Here is a 21,967-nt window from a genome sequence, read left to right as displayed (position 1 = left end):
TGCATGGAGTTCTGTGGGACATGTCACACCACTGTGGAGAGTGCTTGTACCCTCCTGGGAGTCTCAGGAACATCTGCACCCTCGTTAACTTTTATCACCCACTGGTCATGTCCACATTTGGATCCTTACATTGTAATTTAAAATATGATCAAACCTAGCATGTCTAAGGTTCTGGGTTCCCATTCCAAAACGCTGGCCCCCAAATACACAGAGAAATCCGGAGAGATTTCATGAAAGAAGTCATTCTGTGTTGGTATCCGTTACTAGTTCAGTTGCCAAAAGGGTCTCCCTATCATTTTCACAGAACCCAGTTACTGCTCACCTGATCCCCAAAGAAGTTACAAGTTTATGCAATCATGATTCATAGTATGTTGATCCAGAAACTGTTAATTTTCTTAAGACTTTACCAAATAGGAAATATTGGTAAGATGGGAAATAATCATATTTTTAAATTCTTTACAAAATTTCCATATCACTTTTAAAATTGTAACTTTATTTAAATTTCTAAAACGTGAAAATTTATAAGCATCACGTTTGAAGCTGTGGTTTTCTCTTACTACACATAATTATTTTCTTCAGGGTGGTAAATTCCAACCTGTATCTCTTCATGAATACATATCCAGATAGCATAAAAAAATCCTTTTTGTGGTTGTTGTGTTCGTTACTGTTTCTGAAGAGTGGTTACAGAGGGATCTCCTTCCCCTTTCCCTTGTAACCCGATGTCTACTTATTTGCTGCCCTGATGAAGTCGGCGTTTGGGTTATCGATGCAGCTTTGTTTCACTCTGTATGCTGTGGATTTGACTGCAATGGCAGAGTACAATTTTTTGTTTTAAATGTTTTGTTTCACAGGAGGCGTTTCAAATCCAGTGCCAGGTATTCCTGAGTCAGGAATACCAGCCACAACTTCTCAAGTGAAGAACAGATGCTGTTGTTTGTGCTCTCACTCAGGTGTGCAGCTGTGGCCTATGTGCTCACAAATGCACATTTACACAAAACACCTCTATGAATGACCACAGCTAAGGCTAAGAATACAAAGAAACCTGCACTTATAGACCAGAATTCTCAACTGGTTCACATACACAGCGATGTTACTCCAAATGAATAATTAGTTTAAAACGCCGGTGAAATAGGAGTGGCTGGGCTGCGTCCCTGGCACCCGGCCGCCCCACGGCTAGCTTTACCCGAAATAATTACACAGACACTGTATTCTTTTAAACACCGCTTGGCCCATTATATCTAGCCTTTTCTCGGCTAACTCTCGTACTTGGACTAGCCCATTTCTTACAATCTGTGTAGCCCACGATCTGGCTTACCAGTAATGATCTTAACCTGAATCTGCCTGGAGTGGGAGAATCATGGCGACTCCTTGACTCAGCTTCTTTCTCCCAGCATTCTGTTCTGTTTACTCCACCCACCTATGTTTTAACCTATGAGGGCCAAGCAGTTTCTTTATTGCTTAACCAATGAAATCAACAGATAGAAAGATGACCCTCCTCCATCATTTCCCCTTTTTCTGTTGAAACAAAAAAGAAAGGCTTTAACTTTAACATAGTAAAATTACATATAGCAAAACAGTTATTAAGCAAGAATCACAGTTACAATATTTATATCTATTTTATCTTTTATCATAACAATGGAAAACTATTACTACCTATCCATTCTTCAACTCCATCAAAGACTCCAGAAGGATATAATATTACCTAAGTAAACAAGAAATAAGAAAACTCTAGAAATGACAGAGACATCTCGCTGCCTGGACAGTCACCCAAAGTTCCTCTGTACCGTTGGGGCATCCATCTTCAGCCTTCAGGCCCATAGTATCCAGCAGACATTTCCATGAAGCAGGAAATTTCAAAGACAGTTCAGTCACTATCTGCTGTGTCCTGCAGAATGTCTCGCAGACTCTTTCATGAGCCATGAACTCCAAAAGACCGTCTCACCTTTAGGCAAGTTCAGCAGTCCTCTCTCTGTGGGTTCTCTGTGTCCAGTTCATGCATCAGTCCAGGCAAGAGCAGTTTCTTGCCCAAATGGCTATCAACTCCATAAGGATCCTCTTCGATGCCCATCTTCCTCTTGAAGTAGATTGGTGCTGCCAGGAGCAGAGTGTCTCATTGTCATGAAAAGTCCTAAGTTATTAAAACATTTAAAATGCCATATTCTGCAGTCTTTGAAAGATGTGAATAATGCCTATCTGAAATATATCTCTATATATCTAGAAAATCTAAGTAACATGACTACAAACTTGACTATTATTTATGACTATCCATCAACAACCTATATTTCCTAATTATACATTACATTTTAAAAATGAACTACACAATCACAACACCTTATTCAAGATCAGAAATACATATACATATAACAAAATTGACCTTAAAATCCACACCAATGCAAATTATTCATACCTATATCATTTCCCCCTTTAAATGTAAAAGAACATTTATAAACAATATTTTGGGAACATGGGTGCAGTTTTTTCTCTCCAAACTGCTTCCTGCTGAATGGGGGCGCTGTTAATCAGATCATTTAGGGTGTAACCTGTGTGCCAGGTTTATCTCAGTTGCCAGTTGAGCGAAGTAATTTTTTGAGGGTGTTACAGCAACCTTTCAGGAGGGCGTGGTCTATCATACCATATCGGGATAGAAGAAATCCACAGGGTCTGGTCCTCTGAAAAGACAAAAGAAGACCCTCTCCAAAGCATCATATTCTTAGACCCAAATTTTGAAATCGTAATACCCTTATATCCATTCAGGTTTAGCTTGGCAGCCCATGTAATGAAATGTCTCTCTGTACTTAGCTCCTTCACAGTCAAAAATTTTAAAGAAAACACAATGTACATAATCCAGACTCTCTGTGAATTTTCCATTTTTACGTGGCTTATTTTTCTTTATTTCTTTTAATCTACAACTATCTGTACTCTGTCTCTTTAAAGACTTTACCCTTTTTTTTAAACCATTAACTTTATTCTCTATATTCTTTTTCTTCTCTCTCTCAAGCCTACATACATTCATCCAACAGTGTGGTCTTTTATGTCTGAATCTGTTTTATTGTGAATCTGTAACATTTTTTTACTATCCAGGAGCATTTCTTAAAATGTTAAGCATTTCTTAAAAACTTGAGTTGCACCATATAGGGGTAATACGGTACTGCCTGTTTACTGCCCAGTCCAAACCTTAACTGCACTGTTATTACAGTAATTACGGTAGTTCTTGCCTGAGGTCAGCACAGTTCAGCAAGGAGCAGCTGCTCCTGCCTCAGATCCATTTGGTGCCCCTGAGCTGAGCACAGTTCCAGGCACACAGCAAGTACACATTGGCGCCACAGTCAGCAGTTTAATTCTGACACTGAGCTTGCGGCACAGAAACTCTTTTCATCCAAGTTACAGCAAAATCTGACACACAGAGCACTGCACAGTCTGAAAACACTGTCGGCAGGAATCCGCCACGCTCTTCTGCCTGCCTAAGCCTGATTCTGCCGTCTGCCCAGGTGCAGGCGGGAGCGCTGAGCCATCTGCACTTCTCAGAGCACTCTCCTTCCGATCCCAAGCGGGAACAGAAACATCCAGTCCCATAAAATCCATTGAAATGCTTTAAAGCCAGAGTTTGCACTGGCGGCACAGTCCTAGGAAGCCACACTTTAAAATGATGCAGCGTTTTTTCTGCTGCTGTTGCCGAATCAGGAAATCTCTCTACAGCACGCCACCAACAAACAGCAAAAATCTGTGTTAAACTCTCTCTCCCTTATTTTTAAGCCTTCTCAGGTTTTTTAAGTGGGTTTAGTCCATCACGTCTCACGCCGGAAGTATTTAGTAGGGAAGAAAATTCAGACTCATTATCAAGGTTGGCCTCTGTTTATTGTGTATTTCCTGCGTGCTGGGAAGCGCACCCCACTCTGTGAAAACACATTACCACATCAGATCATTATCACAACAGCCCAGCTCTGGAAAGTGACATGTCTTCCAAATGGGTGTGATACTTGTATTCAGCACTCAGCTTGCTAGTCTCCCAAATATGATTTTCTTGTTATCTAATCAGTATGTATAAAACATGGAATGTGCCAGGGGTGGTGGTGCACACCTTTAATCCCAGCACTCCGGGAGGCAGAGACAGGCGGGTCTCTGTGAGTTCAAGGCCACCCTGGTCTACAAGAGCTAGTTCCAGTACAGGCACCAAAGCTACAGAGAAAACACGTCTCGAAAAACAAACAAACAAACAAACAAAAAACATGGAATGTATGCTTTGTGTGTTGAGAGGGTCCAGGGTCTTACACGTGCGAGGACTCCAGGGAGCATCTAAGGCACTATCTCCTCGCTAGACCTGAGATGTCCTGGCAGCTCTCAGTCCCAGCTTCCCGTGGTGACTGAAGTGTAGACTCTTCTCTGTGGCTTGTTTTCTCTTTCATTTTATTATTACTTTGGACCTTTCTGAACAGTGCACCGTGGTTATATTCACCCCCACTAGTGCCTCCACCCCTACTAACCCCTAGTTCCTTTCCCCTCCCATTGACCCTCCTCTTCCTAAGTAGCCCCCTTCTACACTCATGTTCCTCCTTTGCCTCCTCTTCCTCCTCCTTATTCTTGATTTTTTTTTTAATTTTGAGAATGGGTATCACTATGAAGCTCTGGCTGTCCTGGAACTCATTATGTAGACCAGGGTGGCCTCCCATGGTGGGCTCCAGGTCTCTGAGACTCCTGTGATGGGTCCCAAGTCTCTGATACTCTTGTGATAAGTTCCAGGTCTCTGAGGCTCTCGGGATGGGTTCCAGGTCTCTGTCGCTCCTGTGATGGGTTCTGGGTCTTAGCTGTAGACATATTCTGAGAACAGAGGGACACAGACACCCAGGCCAAACATAGACTCTGGGCTTGGTATGCCTGTGAGCACACCTAACAGGTTGGGCGTTCTCTTACTGAATATTGCCTGTATTATTTATGCCAAAAATCCCATCAGAGAAGCCCACTTTGTGATCTCATGTATCAAAATATGAATAGGTGAATTTTAAACATGTCCAAACCATAGATGTTATCTCAGCCACAAAATATCAGCCATTCTCTCATTCCAGCTAGTAAGAGAAACTGTTGATTCTTTGACAGTTGAGGCTTTAGTCCTGCTTTGGTCTTCCATCCTTTCAATGAGATTGATTACAGTGTTTAGTCATTGAGTTGGTTCCACTTCTAGACAACATCCACTCTGGAGTCAATCTCGACTTTCCCGAACTCTCCCCTCACCCCAGTCACCCACCAAAGCCCAACTTCTGCACGTCCTAGCCAAGAGCATGTGATACTGTCAGTGTTCTCCTTCAACACAGTGGGTAAAGGCCAGAGCATCATCACAGGTGTCTGCTCCTGGCAGTCTTTGGCTGCGGGTGGGGAGTAGTCAGATGCCAAAACTATCAATCATTTGATCTAATTGACAATTGTGGAGATCAGAACTTGGCAGAAATCTCTTAAATAAAATTAGTAGCTATGTAAATTAGTTATTCTACTTTAATTGACTATGCTCTTGTCTTGGTGGTAGAGAGAAAAATAAAACAAAGAAAGATAGTTTCATCTTTAAAACGATCACAGAGTCAGGGCTGGGAAGAGGGTTCCGGGTAGTTTCACACAAGCATGAGGACCTGAGTTCAAATCCTCAGAACCCATGTGGAAAAAAAATGAGTTTGAGCATAGGTTTCTGTAACCCCACTGCAGTGTGTGTTGGGGTGGAGATGGGAGACTCCCCGGGTTGCTGGCTGACAGTCTAACTCCAGCTTCAGTGAGAGATCCTGTCTCAGAGCAAAAGATGGTGAGTGGTTGGGCGGGACCCTTGACATCTTCCTCTGGCCTCTGTGCAGGCACACACACATACACATGTACATATACTACAAGCATAGATAGATAGATAGATAGATAGATAGATAGATAATAAATAAAATAGCATTTCTCATGAAAATGAACAAGACATGATGAGAGAATGCCTTGACAAAAATTTAAACCATACTTGCAGGAAAATATGTACAACCTTGGGTAAGAGTCAGGTCAACTAGATTCACAACAGTCTAAAGCGTAAAACACATTTTGCTGACAAGAGAGGGCAGCGGCACTTACCCAGTGGGAGGGAGGGAGTACGGTGTAGCCCGCAGGGAGGGGAGGCTGCCACTGCAGGAGCTTCACTCCGCTGACCACTGACTGACCTCACCAGAGAGAACACACAATGGCCTGTCTCATCCAGATGCTGTGAGACTGTGAAAGGGGTGAGTCTGTCTGTCTGTCTGTCTGTCTGTCTCCCTCTCTCCCATTCTGCTATGGAGTAATCTACAGTATAAAGTTAATGGGAAACTCTAAGATGCAGAACCAGGTGACCAGCTGGGATGGTGGGACCAGAAGGGATGCTCAGGCAGGGGCAAGAACACAAGCTAAATCTTTCGTATGCACCTTACTGAGCATCTTGACTTTGAATCTATGCGATGTTTTACAAACCTTTCAAAACCAAGTTAATTTCCTAAAAGTATGATCTATAAAAAGATTGAACATAAATAAACACAATATCTGTTTGTTGGCACTGTTACATAAAGAAGAAATTCTACAGTGATCTCAAAGCGTCTTGCTGGTGTCTCCCTAATGGATGTGTCCTAAGTCTCCAAATGCCTCATAGGAAGCCTAACCTTCTGTCTCCCTTTCATCAGTCACAGAATTGGGAGTTGTCTTGAAACATGCTGGGGGGAGAGTATTGTGTTGGGATAAAATAAATAGTTATACTAACATGAAGGCTTTCTATGTTTAAAAAAAACAAATACACATGTGTAAATTATATCCATTTACTTAATTATTTTTCAGAATAAAATTGTGGCGCTGGGAGGATGGTTCTCCGGTTAACAGTGCAATCAGCTCTTGCAGAGGCCCTCGTTCTGTTCCCAGCACCTACACCAGGCATCTCACAGCTGCCTGTAGCCCAGTTCCTGGGGAGCTGATGTTTCATGACATTGGCAGCACCTGCACACATGTGCATACACACTCCCCGCCCTCCCGCCATGAGCACACAAACACATGATTTTAAAATAAATCTTTTCAAAAAGAAAATTGCTATGACAACAGTATCTAATGGTTTTATAAAATGTTAGCTAAGTAACTAGTAGGAAGTTTTCAACACATTTAAATATCATCAGGGCACACAAGGGTGCTCGCTCCGCAGTTTCTTCCCTACCTGACTGGCTGTTTTGTAAGGTTGTGTGTGGCTGTTTTGGTTATATGACTTAAAGTTCTGGAGAAACAGGAAGCTTCCCATAGGCCTTTGGCCAACTTAATGTTCTGTGTGAGTGAGAACTGAGAGTTCACATTTCTGATATACCTTTCTCCTATATTTTGATCTTTATATTTATTTTATCAACTCCATAATACATTTAGTCTTTATTGTACTCTGTCCCAAATATTTTTTAAAGAAATGGTCATTCTATGAACAATAAATAATATGAGTTAACTATTTTTTTCCAAGTTTTCATGCACCAAGTCACATGGAGGGATGCTTCCTATATGTGCGCCCTTACCTCCACTCCATCCCTTCTCTTCCAGGAGCCCTAGCTCTGCCATCATGGCTCAGACCGAATCTGGTTAAGCCTTTGGCTCAGCTCACCCAAAGCAGTAAAGCAAACAGCTTCCTCGTGTGGCTCCTCTTTTGCTTGTGTGTGCCGGTGCTGTGAAACACGGGATGCCGCAGCAATAATGTAACCGATGACCTAATGAGCTGAATTAAATCCAAGCCGTATTTCCATTCATCTAAAAGCTGTCCCTTAAAAGTCTGTAAAACTAATTTATTGAAAAAAAAAATTCAGCATAGCGCTCCTCGAGAATCTCCTCTGAATAATGATGCCATGGAATTGCAGCTTTTATCCCCATGTGTCTCACCCCTTCTTCATGCAGAAGCGCTGCCAAAGATGAGGCCATTAGCCTCAACACAAGAGGCCTTAGGCCTTGACAGTCCATGGGGATTTCTGAAGAAAAGTATCCCAGGCAAGCCACACAACACGCAGGATGCTGCCCACAGGACTTTCCACAGAGGATAGGTGACGTGCCTCTCCTGCTGTGGCTGGAGCCAATGTGAGTACTGGGGGGGAGGAAGGGGGGAGGCCACTGCCTGGAGTGCAGTCGGTGCGTGTGTGAGGGAGCCATGTGACAGAGCCCTGTTTGTTTATGTGTTGAGGATGCTGTGTCTCGGCCTGCGGTGCTCTAATGTTCAATGGGTACCAACAATAGCTCTGAATTCTGCACACCAGAAATCCAAAGTCGAAACGCTAGCACGCCACACACCCTCTTAAGGCTGCACTCCCCTTGCAGGGAAGACCCTTCTTTGCATCCTCCAGCACCTGAGCATGGATGTATCTTCTTGAAGGTCATCAGGGAGAGGCAAATGGCACTTCTGATGGACAAGTTGAGCTGCACATAACAGGATTCAGTTTGAGTTAGATTTAATGACAAAGGAGCTAAAGCGACCCCACGCTAGAGGCTCAGCTGGAAAGGCACGGAGGGCGTTGGCTTCATCCTCCCAAGGCAGCAGAGCTACAGTGGCCTTTGAAGCAACAATTATTGTGCATGGCCCGGAAGACTAGCAAGAGCGACCCTCTCCCCAAACCACAGGTAAAGCACTTATTGCAGTGTGTTAGGCCCCTGAAACGGTAACAGTTCCCAGGATCTATTTACAGTCTCACTTATAGGCCAACATCCTCTCCCCTGGATCTCCAGGTGGGCCGGCTTCCTCCAAACTGGAAGTTTTGTGAAGATGGAAAACATCTGCAAATCATTATGAAACAGAAGGAAGGAGGTCGAAAGTGAGTAGACAGACTCTAGGATTGAAGAGCAGTGGTCATTACAAGAAACTGGTCATCGGCTGGAGACCTCTGCTGCAAGCTGGACATACTTGAACCTGTCAGTCTTTCCTAAGAAAAATCACCCAAGTAATTGGAGCAAAAATCGAAGAGAAAGAGAAGCCATGGTGATGTCACTTAAAGGGAAGAAAGATTGGAAGCTGAGCATTCAAGCAAGAACCTGTCAATAAATCCAACCATCAGAATGGCATGTTTCTCTCCTACTATGGTGTTTAAAATGGACTAGTCAAGAGTCTGGACAATCAGGCGACAGTACCTGAGCTAACTGAGTTCTATGGGTCCCCAGAAGCCACATAAAAACCCAGGCATGATGGTACTTATCAGTACCTTGGGGCAGGACACATGGCTCCTGGGGTTCATTGGCCAGCCAGCCTAATCAATCAATGAATTCTGTGGTCAATGAGAGATTCTGTCTCCAAAAATGGAGAGCTATAGAGGAAGCCTGTTATTAACCTCTGATATCCACATGAACCTGCACACACACACACACACACACACACACACAAATAGAATGCACCTCTTCAGTTCCAGCAAAGAGTCCTCCCATAATCCTACTGTTAAAACAAGCAAAAAAACACATGAGTTTTCTTCTGGACTCATGTCAACTTTCCTGTCACAAATCTGAAGTGTGTTACCATATTGTCACTAGTCTCTAGGCCACACTCAGCATGAGGAAACTGAGAACCTAGTTTAGCTTTCAACGTTTGAGGCCAACAGCTGGCCTACAGTAGCCTCTCTAAACCCCCGGGCCTGTGCTTCTCACTGTGACACACTCCGTAAGGATCTGCCCCTTGGGCAGCTCACGGGCTGTGTCATTTGCAGCATTTGGTGTCATGTGACCTTTCCTGGGGAGTTATGAAGAAACACGATGGACATCAGAAAGATAAGGCAATGACAAACCAGAGACGAGACTGTGAATAAATTCATTTATTTGGGATTACAGGAGCGTGGGAGATTTACAGGAGACTACACAGCCTAGATCAGGTTCCCTAGATGATTCAGACAGCTACACCAAGAAGTCCTGCCCCAGTTCACCTGTTTACACCTTGTCTAAGCCTGGGGCTGGGAAGAGCCTCATGAGGCTGTGCTAACCTCCTTATGAATGGGCCTCGTGCATCTCCTCACTCCCTCCACCAGGAAGGATCTCTGGTGAATCCCACAAGGTCGTGCCCAGCTCAGAGGAGACAGCTCCACTCTACCTGTCACCAGACGCTGCTTCAGTCCCACACTGTCTGGGAAATAACAAGTCACTCCGTCCTCTTCCTGGGAGCTTCCTCAGCTATGACACAGAGGTAAGGGCTGCTGGCCTATAGAACTGTCACAGGGCTTTGATTGACCACTGGTTTCATGTGTAGTTATCAACTGAGTAACACTACAGGACCTGGGAATTGGTTGAATTGAAAAGCCTATGGCCCCCGATCTAACATTCCAGGCTAAGGATATTTTTCCTGGTGACCAGGGTGGGTCAGCTTTTTGACATGTCAGTGAAGCAATGAGGTGACATGTGGACACCCAGGTTTGGACAGTGTCTGACATTACTTACCCATCTGTTACTAATGGTCATTATTCTGTTTGTTGTTATCACAGATATAGCTACTATTGATCTCATATTAGCATTCCAGTCTGAAGCCAGCAAAGCTCAGAACATATTTATTCAGTTCCACCTGCCAAATTCACACCCCTCCAGCCCCACAGCTACCTACAAAGGCCTGGAGGGATGGCTGGTTATGTGTGGTGGTTTGGATAAGAATGACCCCCATAGGCTCATAGATTTGAATGCTTAGTCACCAAGGAGTGGCACTATTTGAAAGGATTAGGAGGATTAGGAGGTGTGGCCCTGTCAGAGGAAGCTTGTCAATAGAGGCAGGGCCCATGACAGGCCAAGCCTCTCTTCTCTTGGCCCGCAGACCCAGAGGGAGCTCTGAGCTGCTGCTGCAGCACCATGCCCACCACTATGCTCCCTGCCATCACGACAATAGACTAAATCTTCTCTTTAAGAGTTGCCCTGGCCATGGCATCTCTTCACAGCAATAGACAGGTGACTGGGACGGTATGCACGGCAGAGGAAGGACTATGACAGGCTTGGGCCATCCATAAGATGTAAGGAGGGGGCTGGTAACCTGCGCTGAGCCAAAGGGGCCAACAGTATCAGCAACAGCAGCAGCCTGAGAGCCTGAAGCCAGTCATGGAGGGAGGCTTGGTTATGTTCTTGTTCTTGTGCTGTGTTTAGTTTATTAAAGACCATAAGGGCACGGCGTGTGAAACAGCAGGAAGCTATAGTCCTGCCTGGCCACTTTCCTCTAGGGCAGCACTCTGGCCTTAGATATGGCGTCCACCTGCACCTTGGGTCTAGCACGTCCATGGTCCACATGCATCATGGCTGTCATCTCTTCCCAGACATAAGGAGCTAAGGGTTACATGCTTTAGGGTGCTGACCAAATTGTTGAGAAGTTCACCTTTTCTCAATGTAGACATGATTTGACACCCAGAAACAGACTAAGATTGGAGAGAAAGATTCAGAAAGTTGGGCCTCCCTTTCATCTGCATCCCAGAGGAGGTGCATGGCAACGCATGCTGGGAAGTGGTTGCTTTGGAGTCCAATTTCTCTTTGGTATCATTGACCTCATCAGTGGTGGCAATAGCCACATCCTCAGAGGGTGCAGAGGAGCCTGTGGGAGGAAGCTGAGCCCTCAGCATGGTTTAAATGGAGGTTATAGGAACCATAGGGTAGCAGTGTGAAGTCCTGAGGTGGCACACACCAAAATCATAACGCCGTAGTGTTTCACAGGGCCATGTCACAGGGAGGGTCTGGCCTAAGTAAGTCCCTTGAGCACCTTCCTTCCAACACTCATCCTTCCTGGACTTAAGAAAGAGCCAAATGAGTAGAAGGAAATGGTGCCAAGTTGGCAAGAAATAAGACATAGTCCTTTTGAGGTCGGACATAAAGGCAGTATCATCTACGCGCTTTTGATCAAGTGTGCTTTGTGCAAAGGGCGTGGCTGGCCCCAAGTGGGAATGACTCCAAGGCTGCTCCCCCAGGAGGCTGAGATCAAGTTAGATGCACTCACTCAGCCTCTTGCCTCATCGTCACTACATCGTGGAAGCATTTATATGAGCAAAGCAATAAAAAAACGGGAAAGAGATGGAAGAGAAGAGAAACCTATAAAGATGATTAAGCTTGTTAAAATAAGGGCCGTTAATGGAATAAATGACATTAGCACTAAGTGCGAATTGACAACATCTTTCTCAGGTTGAGATGGTTGCTGGAATGGTAATTCCATTATTGATTATATTTAATTATTAACATTTTCCCCCAAATGAAATGCAAACTAGTTTTCTGGATGACAGACTGTTATTAACAAATGCAGCTAAATAATCTTAATGACTATCATGCATGAAAATAGAAAAATTATTTGGCTTTTTATATTAAAACAATACCACTGAGGGGGAAAGCATGGTTTATTGGAACACATTAAAATGTAAGGTTAAAACTTCAGAGAGAAAACTCCACAATTTGAGTGAGAAAACAACCTTGTGTGCAAGGCTGGCGGACTCGCGGTCAAGGCACAAGGTCCACAGGGTGCCCATTTCTGCATCGTTTCTCCCTCAGCTCCACCTTGAGCTCCTGCTGCAGGGAGGGAGAGAATCTGGATTCACAGGAAGAGCTAACAAGCAACCAGCGCCAGGGGAATTTGCATTTTAAGGAACATCTGGAGCCAGAAAGGCACACTGGGCACTGACAGAGTGGAGGAGGAGGTAGAGAAAGAGTTTCTCTGCTTCATACAGCAGGCCCTGTTCCACTGGGACCTAGGAACAGGAGCCAGTCAGCATCTCTGCCTGTTCGGGCTCAATCTACAAAGTCGTTGCACACATTGACGTTAACTCATTCCACTGCAAAAATGACCCCGATATCCACAAAGAGCAGACTCAAGGCCAGAACTGAAGAGCAGCCAAATGAAGTCCTATGATTTCCTTATTCTTTGCTAGACCAAAAACATGTTTTAAAGCTTAAACAGAACATATTTTGAGCTGAGAGACAATCTTGGACCAATCACAAACTATCCAGAGCCTATGTCAAGGGTTAGAGAAACAGCTCGGCATTAAGAGCATTGGCTAATATTCCATAGGCCCTGGGTTCAATTCCCAGCAACCCATGTGGTGGCTCCTAGCGGTCTGTAACTCCACTTCCAATAAATCCAACGCCCTGGCACTCTGTGAGCACTGTGCACGTGTGCTGCAGAGACATACACGCAGGCAGACAAGTAAATACAACAACTTTCTAAAACAAAATAAATAAAAAGGATGCCATGACTTCTAAATAATCAAGCGGAGCCGTGTCATTCATTTTCTTCAGATAGATGTGATAGTGACTCCTGCCAGACCCAGTGACAGCTGCAACCTCTGAGACCATGGCTGGTTCTCTGTTTGACTCAATTTGTTGACTCTAACCTGGCCCTACAGCTGCAGCACGGACAGACAAAATGAGAGCAACCACCTGGTGTCAGTTGCTACTGCCTGCCTTGCCTGGCATTTATGCATCAATTCCTCCCAGCGGGTCACTAGTAACTCTGCAGGGAGTGCTGGGAGCCCAGGTCACCCTCATGATGGGCTAAGACCCTGCAAGGAGAACAAACTGTTGAACTGTCGGTGGGGCCCAGAGGAAAGAGCAGAAGCTGTGTTCTGGCGCCTGTGGAAATGCTAACCCAGTCACGGAGCGGCTAGAACATGGTCCACAAGCCTCAAAGGCCAGGAAGGTCACTGCAGACCATGCCTGTGTGCCTGCGCAGATTCTTCCCAGTCTAAAATGCATCTCTCTCTGGGCTACAAACTGGGCTAGGCCTGACTGCAGTGAGGGAAGAGAACTGTGACGAGTCACAAAGTGCTTTCCTGAGATCAGAAGGACACCGTGCCCTCTGGCACTTCAGAGGTTAGACAGCAGTGGGCAGGAGAATCCTAATTTCTCCTTCTCTGTAGGTCTGATGGCTCATGAGAGGGTCAAAGAGGCTCCTTCTTCAGGCAACCTCGTTCACGGTTCTTGTGTATGTGTGCCCTTTGGAAAGAGTGGTGCAGGTCACATCTAAGACAGCACCGACCCGTCGACTGTGGGGAGAGAGGGCTGCACACGCTAGCTGGGGAATCTATGTGGGGTTCTGACGAGGCCCAACCATCCAGCATTCATGAGGTGTTGTGAGCAGAACCACTGGCATCAGGTATGACACACCTAGAGCCATGGCCACGGACACACAGAGGCTGCAGGCAGAGCCAGACACACAAGGGCCAAGATGGCACACAGCTCCTCAGACCCTAAGCTGAGCAGCCCTCTCTCCTGCCCCCAGAACTCGCTCCTCGCCGTTGCTTTCCCTCTGGGCAGCAGAGCTCCGCAGAGACCGCCTGCCTACCTCCGCACCAGTGGGTTGGACGATGAACTGACATTTTCTAAGCAGCCTCTGCTCCACCCTTGATTAGAAACTATCTTTAATTAAAACGCCCCATCAGAATTCGGAGCCAATTTCATCCTGGCTCTCCTAAGTGCTCTGCACAAAACATTAACTCTGGAATCTCATTACACACGTTCAAGCCCTATGACAAACATAAATGATAATTCAGTTCTAATGCCTTCTTGAACAAGCCAGATTTTCAGAGGCTCATGGATAATGGGAACACACCAGGAGAAGTGCACACGTGAATGCTGGATCTTCCTCCTTACGTTCCGAACGAGTTATAGTTGTCTCATCACCGAGGACACGTCTTGCTGGTCCCAGGTGATGCTTGCCTGGCAGCTAGTGAAGTTCCTCACAAGTTTGAATCCTTGGGTGCCGAAAGAATGTTGGTAGGAGACTCTCAGTTAGGTCGGTGAAGGAGACTAAGAGATGCTCAACTTTCTTTGCCCAGAGGCACGTCCTCCATTATGCTACTGGAGGCTAGGAAGAGATCCCAACTTTTTGGCCTGCAGACTCGATTAATGGGTCTTAATAGGTCTATGGCTGGGCCTCGCGGTGGTGGCGCACGCCTTTAATCCCAGCACTCAGGAGGCAAAGGCAGGCAGGTCTCTGAGTCCGAGGCCAGCCTGGTCTACAAAGTGAATCCCAGGACAGGCTCTGAAGCTACACAGAGAAACCCTTTCTCAAAAAAAATGCACAGAATGGCTCTAAGGTTGATATCATCATTGAATTCGCTGATCATACTCTACCTGCTATGTGCTTGGTGTCACTGGTCACACCTGTGACCCATCCTTGTTGATCGGAAAGCTTGTTTCATATGACTTGATCCCATTCTCTCCAGTGTACACTGACTGGAGCAACGTTGAGCCCTTGATTCCACCAGGGGCATCTCATTCTTGATTCCTTTATAGCCTGGAATCAGATGATGAACTTACACAGGGACTCTCTGTGTTAACCATGCCGAACTAGACAGAAAATGAGGGGGCTGTAGGCTAAATAATGGGCCAGGGTGAAACCAAACTTGCTGGTGAGGAAGCTCTGAGGAGAGCAGAGGAGGCTGGGGCCCTGCAGAAAGCTGGTATTGTGAGAAACCACACTCCATGTGGGCTACCAAGAAGTAACACAGATTCTTCAGATCCTGACAACTGCTCCACCAGGTTCAGAAGGCCGGAGCCATTGGGAGATTTTTATCAGATTTCAACATTCTTAGTTCAACTATAGCTTCATCATTCATTCCCTAACTATAGCAAATACACAGGCCTTCCTGGACCTGGCCACAGGAGAAAAATATAGTATTCCAGAACGCCGACCAGTGAGAATATAATTTAATAAAAGTCAAATAGCTATTGGTCTCCACCAGACAGCCATTTCCCCTTTGCTTCATTCTCAGCTCTGTAACATCGTCTCCCGCACGGCTAGAACCATTTCTGAAAACAATCTTAGTGTCCCAGAGCTTCTCATCTCTCCTCTTCACAGCCGGTGCCGGAGGGTCTGGGGCTGAAACTCACGATCTAGCATGAGGATTCCAGGCTATCCAACCTCCAGGCTTTAGCTTCTGCCTATGAGATTAGAAAGAAACGGACTCTTGCCATTTTCGTTCGTGTTATCTGTGATGCTGTCCTAATTAGCTTCAGCTTTCATCTTGACGCAGCCCAGACTCATCTGACATCTGAGAAAGCCTCAGTCGATCAGGTGGGTCAGTGGGCAGGGCTGTGAGAGACGGTCTTGATTGATGGTTGGTGTGGGAGGGCTTAGTTTACAGTATGTGGTGATTGGTGGTTGATGTGGGAGGGCTCAGTTCAGTGGGTGGTGATTGATGGTTGATGTGGGAGGGCTCAGTCCACAGCGGGTGGTGATTGGTGGTTGATGTGGGAGGGCTCAGTTCATGGTGGTGTCTTTTCCATGTAGGTGGACCTGGAGTGAGCAGAGGACAAACTAGGAAGCAACATTCCTCGACGGTTTTTGCTTCTGACTTTGCAAGCTGAAAATGTAAGCCAAACAAACCCTTTAATCCTTGTGGTGGTTTGACTGAGAATGCTCCTCATACAATTACGTTTGAATACTTGATCTCCAGTTAGTGGAACTGTTTGGGAAGGATTACCAGGTGTGGCCTTCTTGGAGGAGGTGTGTCACTGGGGGGCAGGCGCTAAAATTTTGCAAGACTCATGGGATTGCCAGTCAGCTCTCCTTGCTTTGTGGTTGTGGATCAAGATGTGAGCTATCACATGTTCCTTCACTCTGCCATAATGGATTCTAATTCTCTGGAACCATAAGTCAAATTAAACGATGTCCTTTATAAGTTACTTTGGTCATCATGTTTTATCACAGCAATAGTAAGATACTCGGGTTGCTTTTGGTCAGAGTGTTAGTTCAGAGCAACTAGAACAAAGGTCAAATAGGAATATCATTTTTTAAGAACTAGAAAGAGCTACAAAGTGTGATAGATTTCTAAATCTCTGTGGTCTCTGTTGATACCCAGAACAAAAACAAAATTTCTAGCCGGGCGATGGTGGCGCACGCCTTTAATCCCAGCACTCGGGAGGCAGAGGCAGGCGGATCTCTGTGAGTTTGAGACCAGCCTGATCTACAAGAGCTAGTTCCAGGACAGGCTCCAAAGCCACAGAGAAACCCTGTCTCGAAAAAAAAAAATTTCTAGTATTATAGAAGGACTGGTACCAACAAGATAGCCTCCAGTAAGTAAATAGTAAATTCCTGGAAAGGAATGAAACACAGACCCTTTCCAAAGGAAGACCCCCATCTGCCTGGCATCTGGACCACACTTGTGACACAGCCTTCCCCACTGTAAATGACTGCATCTCCCATACAAACCCTTCTTCTCCACAGAACGCTAGGTATCTGGTCGTGAGGACTTGGAAGCTGCTAATAAAATGTCTTAAGAGCTCATTTTGATCAGACTAAACCAATTCAACTGGTCAGTACCAGATACAATAAAAGGCAGCGTGCCTGAACAAGAGTTACAACAGCTCTTTCCTTTTATAAAGTGTGGCTTTATCTGAATGAAGATGGGGTGGCAGCTGTGAGGACTAGGAAGAGGCTGAGCTTTGGGGGTAGACCATCTTCCATGTCACCGGAGGCCAACTCCAGTGCTCTAGGCAAGAGACAGCAATGAGACTGTGCCAAGCTGTCCTGTATTAAGGGAACACATTCTCCAGGGCAGGGAGTTGGGGTGCCAGGCCCTGTCAAAGGACTCATGACCTTACTGTAGAATACCAACATTTTAAACACACCCCTACAGAAAGAACTGCTTCCTTTTCAAACAATCATTGTCTCTCTGATTGGCTCAGGATGAGGGTTTTCCTCTCATTCCAAAGGAAATTGGGACAAAGACAGTATAGTGATATTTCATAAAGTGTGACTGCAGTCTGCATTCCTTTGGGAGTGACCTAACTGGGGTGACATAATGGGAACGAAGAAATGACAGACTAGGATATAGAAAAACTGGGACTAGGTGGGCCAAGCCCTCTGATGGAGAGGCACCAACAGTCTGGAAACGAAGCCCGACTATTACGTACAGATGAACGAAGAGGCAGGTTTGCTAATCTTAGTGGGGGTCTCTGTAGGGGAGTGGTCTCAGACTGCAGTCATCCTGGAGGAGAAAATCTGAAGTTCATTCTTCCTGCACACAGTCAAGATCCATACTCAGACCAGAAGGCCTTACTATCCCTTGAGTCTGAGTTGGAGAAAGCCTGCAAGTTCTCATGAATCTGAGACATTGGGGTCCTTACTTGTTTATGCTCATGTCAAGAATATGTATTCACTCATGACTTCATCTGGTCCCCACGAATTCCATTTAAAGGCTGAAGCTGGGTCTTTTAAGTCTTTTAAGACTTCTCCTTTATGTTATAGAATTCCCATGTTCTAAGACAGAAGGATTCTCCAAACAGAACAAACGCTAAACTTAGGGAAACAATGGCTGTCTGTTGGCAGAGGTAGGAACCCAAAAACCCCAGGCAACCCTCCATCCTGCTGTGAATTCCAAGGGCCCCTCCCTCATCTTCCAGTTCTTAGTGTCTAACTTATTGGTCTGACTCTTGTTTCTTCTGTTGCATGTAGTGTATGTGTGTCCTTCTGTCCTTCCAGTGACAGACAGACAGACAAGGTACAAACCATCTGACCCCACACTTGGTAACTAGGACAGCAAAAGCACATCTCCCTCTACAACATGGTGCACACCTAATGTTTGGCAAGAACATGAGAAATCTGGCTACTAATAATTTCTTTTTCCCCTTGTGCACATATGCTATGTGTATAACTTATGAAATATTTTCCAGGAAAAGCAAAATTCTTCTTCTGCTCTTTATTGCTGAAAGTTTAGCTCCTCAGCATGCTGTATCTTTCAGATAAAAACATTGTTCTGTAGCAATTTCTTACATTTAAACATGGGGGGTGTGTATGATTCAACCTAGCTTAAGTCCCCCAGTGATGTCTGGTTTAGTAATTTCTTTCTTTCCTTTATTAAGGCTCCTCTTAGCCTTTTACACATTCCATTTTCCCAATTTACTCATTTTAAAAATAAAGTAATACTAACTTTTTTACTCCCTCCCAATTGTTAAAAGCACTAACCAAAAGAACATGGCAGGAGTGGCGGGGGGTGGGTAGGTGGGTGGGTGGGTAGCTGCCCTGCTCCCGTAGACAACCCGAGCTTGGTTTCTAGCACCCATGTGAGGCAGCTCTAGCGCCAGGGGACCTAGTGTCCTCTACTGGATTCCTAGGGCACCTACATGCATGTGCACAAACCCCCACATAGAGATACACGCAATGCATATTTTAAAAAATAAAAAAATCTAAAAGAATACTTGGAAGTGGATCTGAACTTTAAGTTCAGATTCAGTCTGGTTAGCAACATCATGGATTCTTATGTACGTGAGTCATCTGTGTATGTGGGAATTGAACCTTATCCTTGGGCATGCTAGGCAAGCTCCCTACCACTGGCCTAAATCCCTGACCACCACCACCATTACCCTCTCCCTTTAACTTTTAACTTTGAAATAGATTCACTGTTTCCCAGGCTGCCCTCAAACTCACTCTGGAGGCCAGACTGGCCTTGAGTTTGTAATCCTCCCGTCTCAGCCTTTGAGTGGCTGGGATCCCAGGCCTGTGCTATGAGGCCTGGCTTACATGGTCTTCTCTACTAGGATTGTACAGAGAAAAGAATAAAAATCTGGGTGTGTGCACTCTGTATGCTCTTCAAAGTCACTCTTAAATAGACGCAGGGCAGGCTTATTGCTAAACAGTACAGCCACCAGATCACCTCTTCTCTGTGAAATCCTTCATTCATTCACAGCCCCGGGTCTCTCCTCAATTCCATATATTTCTGTAACTGAAAACTTTATTTTTCTAAAAACATTCCTTAATTTTGATCCATCCCTTTTCTATGTGTTTCCCAAGGACAGGCTATTCTGGTAGTCTGAAGTCCATCAGTTGTATCAATCACTCCAGGGGTAACTTTGGTGTTGTGATAGTCTTATAACAAAAATTACATGAAAGCTGGGGATATTTTTTTTTGTTGGGGATATTTTTATTAAGTATTTGCAATGGAACAAAAATGGAGAAGTGGATGTGGATATATTCCTCATGCACTTAGGGACTATGAGTGTTTAGTACATTCCTCGTGCATGTACACACACTTAGGGATTATGGGTATGTATCATATTCCATACACACACACTTAAGGACCATGGGTGTGTAGTATATTCTCATGCACACACACACTTATGGACTATGGGTGTGGATTATATTCCTTGTGCGTGCACACACACTTAGGGACCATGGGTGTGTAGTATATTCTCATGCACACACACTTATGGACTATGGGTGTGGATTATATTCCTTGTGCGTGCACACACACTTAGGGACTCTGGGTGTGTAGCATATTCTCATGCACACACATTTAGGGACTATGAATGTGTAGTATACTCCTTGTGCATGTACACACACTTAGGGACCATGGATATAGATTATATTCCTCATGCATGCGAACACATTTAGGGACTATGGGTGTGGATATTCCTCGTGCATGAACACACTTAGGGACTATGAGTGTGTAGCATATTCCTCGTGTATGCACACACATTTAGGGACTATGGGTGTGTAGTAAATTCTCATGCACACACACTTAGGGACTGTGGGTGTGTAGCATATTCCTCATACATGCACACACTTAGGGACTATTCAGCTCTCAGAAGGATGAGACAAGCTAGGAAGAGATTCAGACATCGAGTTCATCAAAGATCCAAGGCCACTATATATAAGGAAATCAAGAGACAGCTTTCAGGAAACCATAAAGAAAATTTGATATATAATTAGGAAGAGAAAATGAATGTGTGGATGAAGATGCTTGCCTTGTGTCACTGGCCAGCACTAGGAAGAAGGGTGGAGATGTGGGCTGTACATGTTCTATTTCCTGCTCTGTGCTTGCAAAGGGGATGAGAGTTGGGCTGGCAGAGTGCCCTGTTTCTCACAGCAGGAGAACCTGCACCTGCTCTGCTTCATTCTGCACACACTCAGCAGAGCAGGCTGTTCCTGAGGCTCCCCGGGAATTCTGACCTAAACCTTTGCTCAGCCCATAAAATGAGCTGCGTGACTGAGATGGAAAGAGGTTGAAAGAAACTCTGGCCGCTATCAGTTCCACCAGGCTGACAATTACAGTCTTTGAACCCACGTGGACTGGACATTTGCTTGTTTGCACATCTGTACACACACACATACCTACAATTGCTGACCTCTGAGCAATACCTGGAGCCTTAACCTAAGCAAGCAACAGGACAACTTCCCGAAGACAATTGAGTTTTAGCACTATTGATGGCTACCGGGCACGGTGGGAGGAGCATCCTGGAGGCATCTGGGAGGATGTGACTCTAGAGTATCCTACAGTGGCACTCGCACGCTGGGATCTACTCAGCAGAGGCCTCCATGAGAACACTTTCCTCAAGCATGAGACGCAAGAACATGTGTCATTCTTAAAACTTCCTGTGTGTTACGAGATGATACTCCAGCTTACAGTCTTCCTCGGACATAGGTTTTTCCACGTTTCCTCTCCACCTATCGCTTTATTTAAAGTTTCTCTTGTTGGGGAATATTATTTTCAGGTGTGTGACTTATGTTTATGCTGCATTTGTTTAACTCTGTGAAGCTCTGATTCTTTGCCTGTCTAAAACACCTGATGGTTCTAATAGAGAGCTGAGTGGCCAATAGTGAGGCAGAAGCAAGGACAGGCAGGGCTGGCAGGCAGAGAGGATAAATAGGAGACACAAGGAGAAAGAGGAGTAAGAGAGAATAAGGAGAGGAGGACATCAGTGGCCAGTCAGCCAGTCAGCCATGGAGTAAGAGGGAAAGTAAGATACACAGAAGAAAAGGGAAAGCCCAGAGGTAAAAGGTAGTTAGGAAAGCTGGCAAGAAACAAGTCAAGCTAAGGCCAGACATTCATAACTAAGAATAAGCCTCTGTGTGTGATTTATTTGGGAGGTAGTTGGTGGACCCCCAAAAGACCAAAAAGTCAAAAGAGCCAAAACAACCTGTAGCATGAATAATAAAAACTCAGAGACAGAAATTGGGGTTCAGTCTGAAGGTCAGAAAAGCAAAATAGCCAGCCACTGGCTCTTATCTCTACCTCAATCTGAAATGGCGATCCTGCCTCCAGGAATCTCAAAA

This window comes from Microtus oregoni, unplaced genomic scaffold, assembly GCF_018167655.1.
Source record: "Microtus oregoni isolate MIOR12 unplaced genomic scaffold, Mior012 000033F_ref0000390, whole genome shotgun sequence".
NCBI classification, from domain to species: Eukaryota; Metazoa; Chordata; class Mammalia; order Rodentia; family Cricetidae; genus Microtus; species Microtus oregoni.
Note: the sequence above shows the minus strand (reverse complement) of the source record.